Raw genomic sequence first — 6,399 nt, forward strand, 5'->3', positions numbered from 1 at the left:
TTTTGCTCATTCAAGCTTTTAAACTTTAAGAGCTCTTTCTTGGTCTCTATTCCTTTCTCGGAAGATCTTGTCCTTGTTTTAAGTCTATAAAACTTTCTTAATATCCATGAGAATATTAGTTAGATTTTTAAGTTTTCTGCTATGGGAGACAGTCTACATAGTGGATGGACTCTAGAACCTAAAACCTGGGTTTGAATATCAACTCTGTTATGACTTTGTATTCTTGGGGAACTTGTCCGTGTTTTAGTTTCTTTTTCATTTTCGTTTTCCTTTTTATTTATTTATTTTTTACAAATACAAAAATGCAGGAATTGTCCAACTATCAGTTTGTTAAATTTAGAAAAAGTATTAACTTATTTATAACTCTAATAGAAAACTTCACATTTCTGTTACTCAAGCTAACTTACCACCAAGTTCTAAGAGTTGCAAATTTTTGATTTAAAAAATGTCACTCTAAAATTGTCCCAGTTAATTTCATTGTGCTGTTAAAAATATATATCTTTTAAATGTCCTATGCATTAAATGAAAATGTTTGTAACATGAACTTCTTTAAATAGCTTTTACATCAATAATAGGCCAACATAGAAACTAAATGCTATTTTAGTATAAATAAGAAATACTAATGTCAATGTCACTATGGAACTTAATACTTGTCAATTCGTATATAATATAATAATTGGTTAGGTTAGTGATATTTAAAAAACATGGTTAGTGACTATATTTCCCAGAATAACTGAATATGTTATTTACCAATTTCATTATCTCGTATTCTCTATTCTTTATGCCTCCAGGTCCCATTCTTTCCAAATTTTGGTAAGTTTATAAAACTTACAGGGATCTCTACCAACATGTTTTCACTCTTTTCTTTAAAATTTTCTAGTCTTTATTTTTTCTGCCTTTTCACATTCCTTTGCCCGTCTAGCTAGAATTTTCAATCCAAGTTTATAGAAATCTTTCTTGAAACCTTATTAGCAGCAGTTTCCTTTTTTCTGCCTTTTCCCTAATCTTTTCAAGCCTCAGAAGTTCTTGTTTTTTCTTCTTTTGCGTATAACTTTCTAATTGTAGTTTTAGTTTAAACTGGCATTGGTACTCTTTCTGCTAAGTGTTCTTTCTCTTCCTCTTTTTTTAACTTCCTTTAAATATGAGAAACATTTCATTGACATTTATATACTTTTCTGGGGTTTTTTTTGCAAGCTTCAATTGTCAATTTCTTTTTCTTCTTTGTTCCTTTTTACTTTTGATCATCTTCTTGTTTATTATGAAGAAGCATAGGTATATCTTCTGTCTTTAACTTGAAAATTTTCTCCTTTTTTGCTGCATTTAGTTTTCCGATTCTGAATACACTTCTTTTGTTCTAGAGTCAAAAACTTTTACATGGTTTCTCACACTGTTGCACTTCATCCTGTGTTCTTCCAAGATACTGCTCTAGAATGTATCTTGACTTCTCTTTGTTTCTCACTTTTACAAAATTCTGGTGATCATGACTGTTCAGCATCCTTGTTACCCTCGTTTGTTGAAAGAAGTTTTCAGAATCTGCTACTTTCTCTGGAAAAGTACATGATGGCACTTTGTCTACAGGAACTTTGCTTGACATTATTCTGAGAGCTATTGTGTCAAGCCCATGTGTCAATATTTCTGGATATGGTACTCGATTCATTATTAGTTGTTTTCTCTTCTTTATTAAGCTATCTTGCTTATTATTTTAAAGTGTTCATTGTACTTTCTCTGAACTTTTTAACAAAATCAGGCATGTCACTTCTTTTAACTGATACTGAAATCTTTTTTCATTATTATGTATTTTGGCTAATTGTTGCTGGATTTTTGCCCTTTCTATTTTCCTGCTGATAATTTATTTTCCAGTTCTTCCACCACACCATGTTCAATTCTGAAGATTTTTTTTTTTTATGAAGAAATGACTGGGTTTGTCTTTTTTCCGTTAGTAATTTGATTGAAAAATTTTTCTGCTATATGAGATCTTTGCTTTTTTAGTCTAATTAGCTGGCTGTCTACTTCTAATTTTGAAGCTGAAAAGGTTGAATTCCATCTGAACTAAAAAATTGGCCGTTATTGTGTGCCACAACTGCTGTTATTGTGTGCCACAACTGCTGTGAGAGTGGCCATCTACTCCTATACAATTGCTGAGGCCACTGTGGGCAGGCAGGCCTAGGAATTTGTGCAGGAGGCACTGAAGAACCAGTTTATGGTTCCCTACATGTTCGACTGGGCTTGTGAATGCACCAGAGGAAGAGGAGGGGTGAACTATTCCTTAATTTCTTAATCTATAAAATGGGGTAATATAGTATCTACCTTGTATGGCTGTTATAATGATTGAACTTATATGTAAAATTGGAATAATTTAAAGCTCAGATTATTATTTCTACACAGTTTTTCTATATGCTTATGTTTTTCTGTTTGCTTATTCTTTTTAATGCTTCTGGTATTTCTCACATGCCTCATTATCCTTGGATGTCCAGTCATACTTAAAAAAGGTTTGGATCACTAGAGTTTCGTCGTCATTGTGTGAATAGGATGATCTTCTTCATAGGTCTCTCTAATGAGAAGAGTTTGACTGAGAACTTCATGCGCATTGGTAGACCAGGGACATCTACTATAAGCCTTCACTTTAGCGACTGGTGAGCAAGAGCCAGACATCAGGCTGTGGATCCCCAAATATGGTTAGCTTCCATATATATCATATTCTTTTTATAGATTTTCAGTTAATATGGCATTTAAGAGAGGGGGTGATGATATCCTACCATAGTGTGAAAAGAATGTACAAAATACAAATAAAATCTTTAGAGAAGTTCTGCACTTGATATGAGACAAGAATCAATTGCTTAATACCAAGTAAAATGCTTTTATCACTTCAAAATAATGTTCTAAGACTTTTTTTTTGAAAGTGACATGCAATTGACACTCTACAATTGAGGATAATTATTGAATCGTGATTTTTCTTTTTGGTAGAATTTTTTTGTAAATATTTTTATAGAATTCTAGAATCGCCTATGGTTTATTATAGATTCTTTAATTTTATTGATTCAAAAATAGGACAATAACTTTAAAAATTTTTTTCTCGAGATAATGGTGTATGTCTGGGCCAACTTCAAACTCTGGAACCTAGGAGAAAAGGATAAGGCACAGGGGAGGAAATGTTCTTCAGTAAACAAGCTCTATGACTCAAAAGTGGAGTAAAAACTTCCTGTCCAAGTATTGGAGGTAGTCCATAGTTCCACATATTCTTCCGCTTAATTAGGTTTCATAACTTCCTGTGATATCATTTGTTCCTCCTCCCACTCCTCCCTGCCCCGCCAGCTCTGGCTTGAATTAGGACTTCCGTTCCAGAATTCTGCCAAGCCAGTTTCCTTTAGACCAATTATAATCAAGTATTTTCACTAAAGTTTTGTGAAAAGATTCCTGAATGAGAAGCCAGGATAAATAGATTTCTAAGGCCAACTTTCCTTCTTACTATTTGACCTTAGAAACCAATGTTCATATCAAAAAATTCACATTCTTGGAAAGTAGAAAGAGCTGCCTTACAAAGTAATGAGTTTCTTGTCTTTGAAAGTATACTTGAAAACCATTTCTTAAGACATAAAAATTACAGAATTTTTATGTAATAAGAGTGGATTTAATGATCCTAAAAAAAAATCTCTCTGAACCCTGAAACTTAATGATTTTCTGTTTTAGATCTGTAGAAAGAAAAGAGGAGGGGAGTCAGTGAGGAAGGAAAACCCAACCTTGCACAGATTTTGGCCTTGGTCTCTGGAATTGCTCCAGGCTTCCTGAGGTTGTGATCTGCTTGTCCATTCTGACTCCATATTTAGATACACACTTTTTGGTTCAGTAGTCCCCCCACTTATCTATTGTTTGCTTTCTATCATTTTAGTTACCCAGTCATTTGTGGTCTGAAAATATTAAATGGAAAATTCCAGAAATAATTCATAAGTTATAAATCATTTTCCATTCTGAGTAGCGTGATGAAATTTTGAGCCATCTGCTCCATCTTACTCAGGACATGAATCATTCTTTTGTCTAGTGTATCTGTGCTGTATACAGTGGATACACTAGACAAAGGAATGATTCACGTTAGTCACTTAGTCATCCTCTTAGTTATCAGATTGACTGTCATGGTATGGCAGTGCTTGTTATAATTGTTCCATTTTATTAGTAGTAATTGTTAATCTCTTACTGTGCTGAATTTATAAATTAAACTTTATCATAGACGTGTATATATAGGAATAAAAAAATAGTACAGATGCTTTTTAACTTAACGATGGGGTTACAATCCAATAAACCCATCATAAATGGAAATATTGTAAGATGAAAATGCATTTAATACACCTAAACTACTAAACATCATAGCTTATCCTAGCCTACCTTAAATGTGCTCAGAACACTTGCATCAGCCTAGAGTTAGGCAAAATCATCTAACACAATGAATACACTGTGGAGTATTAGTTGTTTACCTTCACAATTTTGTAGCTGACTGAGAGCTGCGGCTCAGTGCCACTGCAAGCATCACGAAAAAGTATTACACTGCATATCACTAGCCCAGGAAAAGATCAAATATGAAGTACAGTTTCTACTGAATGTATATCGCTTTCACACTACTGTAAAGTCAAAAATCGTAAGTCAGGGATTGTCTTTATAATATAAGGTTTGGTATTTGCGGTTTTAGGCATTCATTGAAGATCTTGGAATGTATCACCTGCAGATAAAGAGAGACTATTGTATCTTTCCATTTTTTCCCAGCATGTCCATATAAGTATCCTCAAGTCAAAGGCAGGTAGAGGCATGTCATTAGTTGGATGCGTGGCCAATCAACGTAAGCACAAGATTTCTTTGAATTCTTATTCTTCATCTAAAAAATCTATGAGATTTAAAATTATACTTCATTGTATATCTGTTTTTGTTTTAATTTAAAATAGTATTTTAAATTATCTATCAATGGGGGCAGTGGAGGTGAAGAACTTGACCCAATCTAAGAAGATGTACCTCTGGTTTCTTCTTGTACACAAGGCAAATGCATTCCTGATTAAGAAGCTCAGTTTAACACACTGGACTGTCACTCAGGATTCAGGTTTATTATCCATGATCTATTTTTTCAGAGCCGTTGAGACCTGTTTCCGCAAGGCCAACCTTCTCAAACATACCAGTTCGCCACTCCACATGAAAGGGGCAATCATATCCTGGGAGAAGTTCATGTGTTATTTAAATAACCCCTTCTCAGTTCATTCATGCTTCTCTTTTCACTTGACTCTGTGAACTGTTTACAGTGACATTTTAGTAGAATTATTTCCAACTCTGTCTTAACCCAATCTAAATGTGCCTCACTCAACTAATATAATCCTTGCCCCTGAAAAAGGGTGTATTATGTGTTACATTTTGCTACAATTCATGATGTGTCTTTTGAATTGTGCATTTTATATGATATGTCAAGGACAATTTAAAAATGCATACTATCATCAATCTCACTGACAACATCTCTAATGGCTTCACTCTGTAGTCAGAATTTTGCCAAATGCAAGCTAAGACTCAGACATCACACACCTGCTCCCTACCTATTCTTTCAGACGTATTATCTTTTGAAAAGACCACCAAGAAAATAATTCAACCTTGAACCATTTCTTCTCTAATTAAGTCAACAGATATTGTTTCAAGACTATACCTAGGGAATTTATTACTTCAGTTTTAAAAAGTTCTGCCTTCATAATAATTGTTTTTTGATCATTGTAGCCAGTCTGGTAATAACAGATAATAGTCAAGAATTTGTGATGGTTGTCATTTTCAACAATTTTAATGGCATTTTCTAAAAGTGCTTTCACATGAGTTATCACCTGGACTTTATTGTTCCCCCTGGGAGTCTGATCTTCCTCTCATTGTGGTGGTAGCTGGAGGCTGGGATAGGTACCTGACAGACCTAACCCAGTTCAAATAGCTTGAGGGACCGAGACAGATGGCAGGAAGCTCTCATGGCCTCTGCCCTTGTATGGAGGCAAAGAGCAAACAGTAGAGTCAAAGGTCAATGTCGGAATACACAGCTAAACAAGTCACCAAGGCAGGAAGAACCTTAGGCAGGTAATAGATAACTGGCGCAGCCTGTAGGTCAAAGAGCCAATGAAAATGAAAATGAGGACCTGCCACTAGATGAGCTCTGGGAGGCAGCCGAAAGATGAGCTCTTGCTGCCTCTGAAGTTTAAAGTCATGACAGAAGGGGCACCCTGTGACCCATCAGAGTTTCAGTTTTTTATCTGTTCCCTACTTTCCCTACCTAATAAGGGTTTGGCAAAGATCAAATTCAGTCTTTTATATGAAGTATTATTATTGTTAAAATTTGTGATATATTCAAGAAATATATGGAAAAATAGACACATAACTTTTTAAAAATGTAGGAAAAAA

General features: G+C 34.4%; 1 pseudogene; it reads right to left on the reverse strand.

Annotated features, from left to right (window-relative positions):
* Positions 1 to 890: 890 nt before the first annotated feature.
* The window catches only part of LOC111740481, a 141,227-nt pseudogene continuing 135,718 nt past the window's right edge, over positions 891 to 6,399 (reverse strand).

This window comes from Pteropus vampyrus, unplaced genomic scaffold (assembly GCF_000151845.1).
Source record: "Pteropus vampyrus isolate Shadow unplaced genomic scaffold, Pvam_2.0 Scaffold64, whole genome shotgun sequence".
Classification (NCBI taxonomy): domain Eukaryota; kingdom Metazoa; phylum Chordata; class Mammalia; order Chiroptera; family Pteropodidae; genus Pteropus; species Pteropus vampyrus.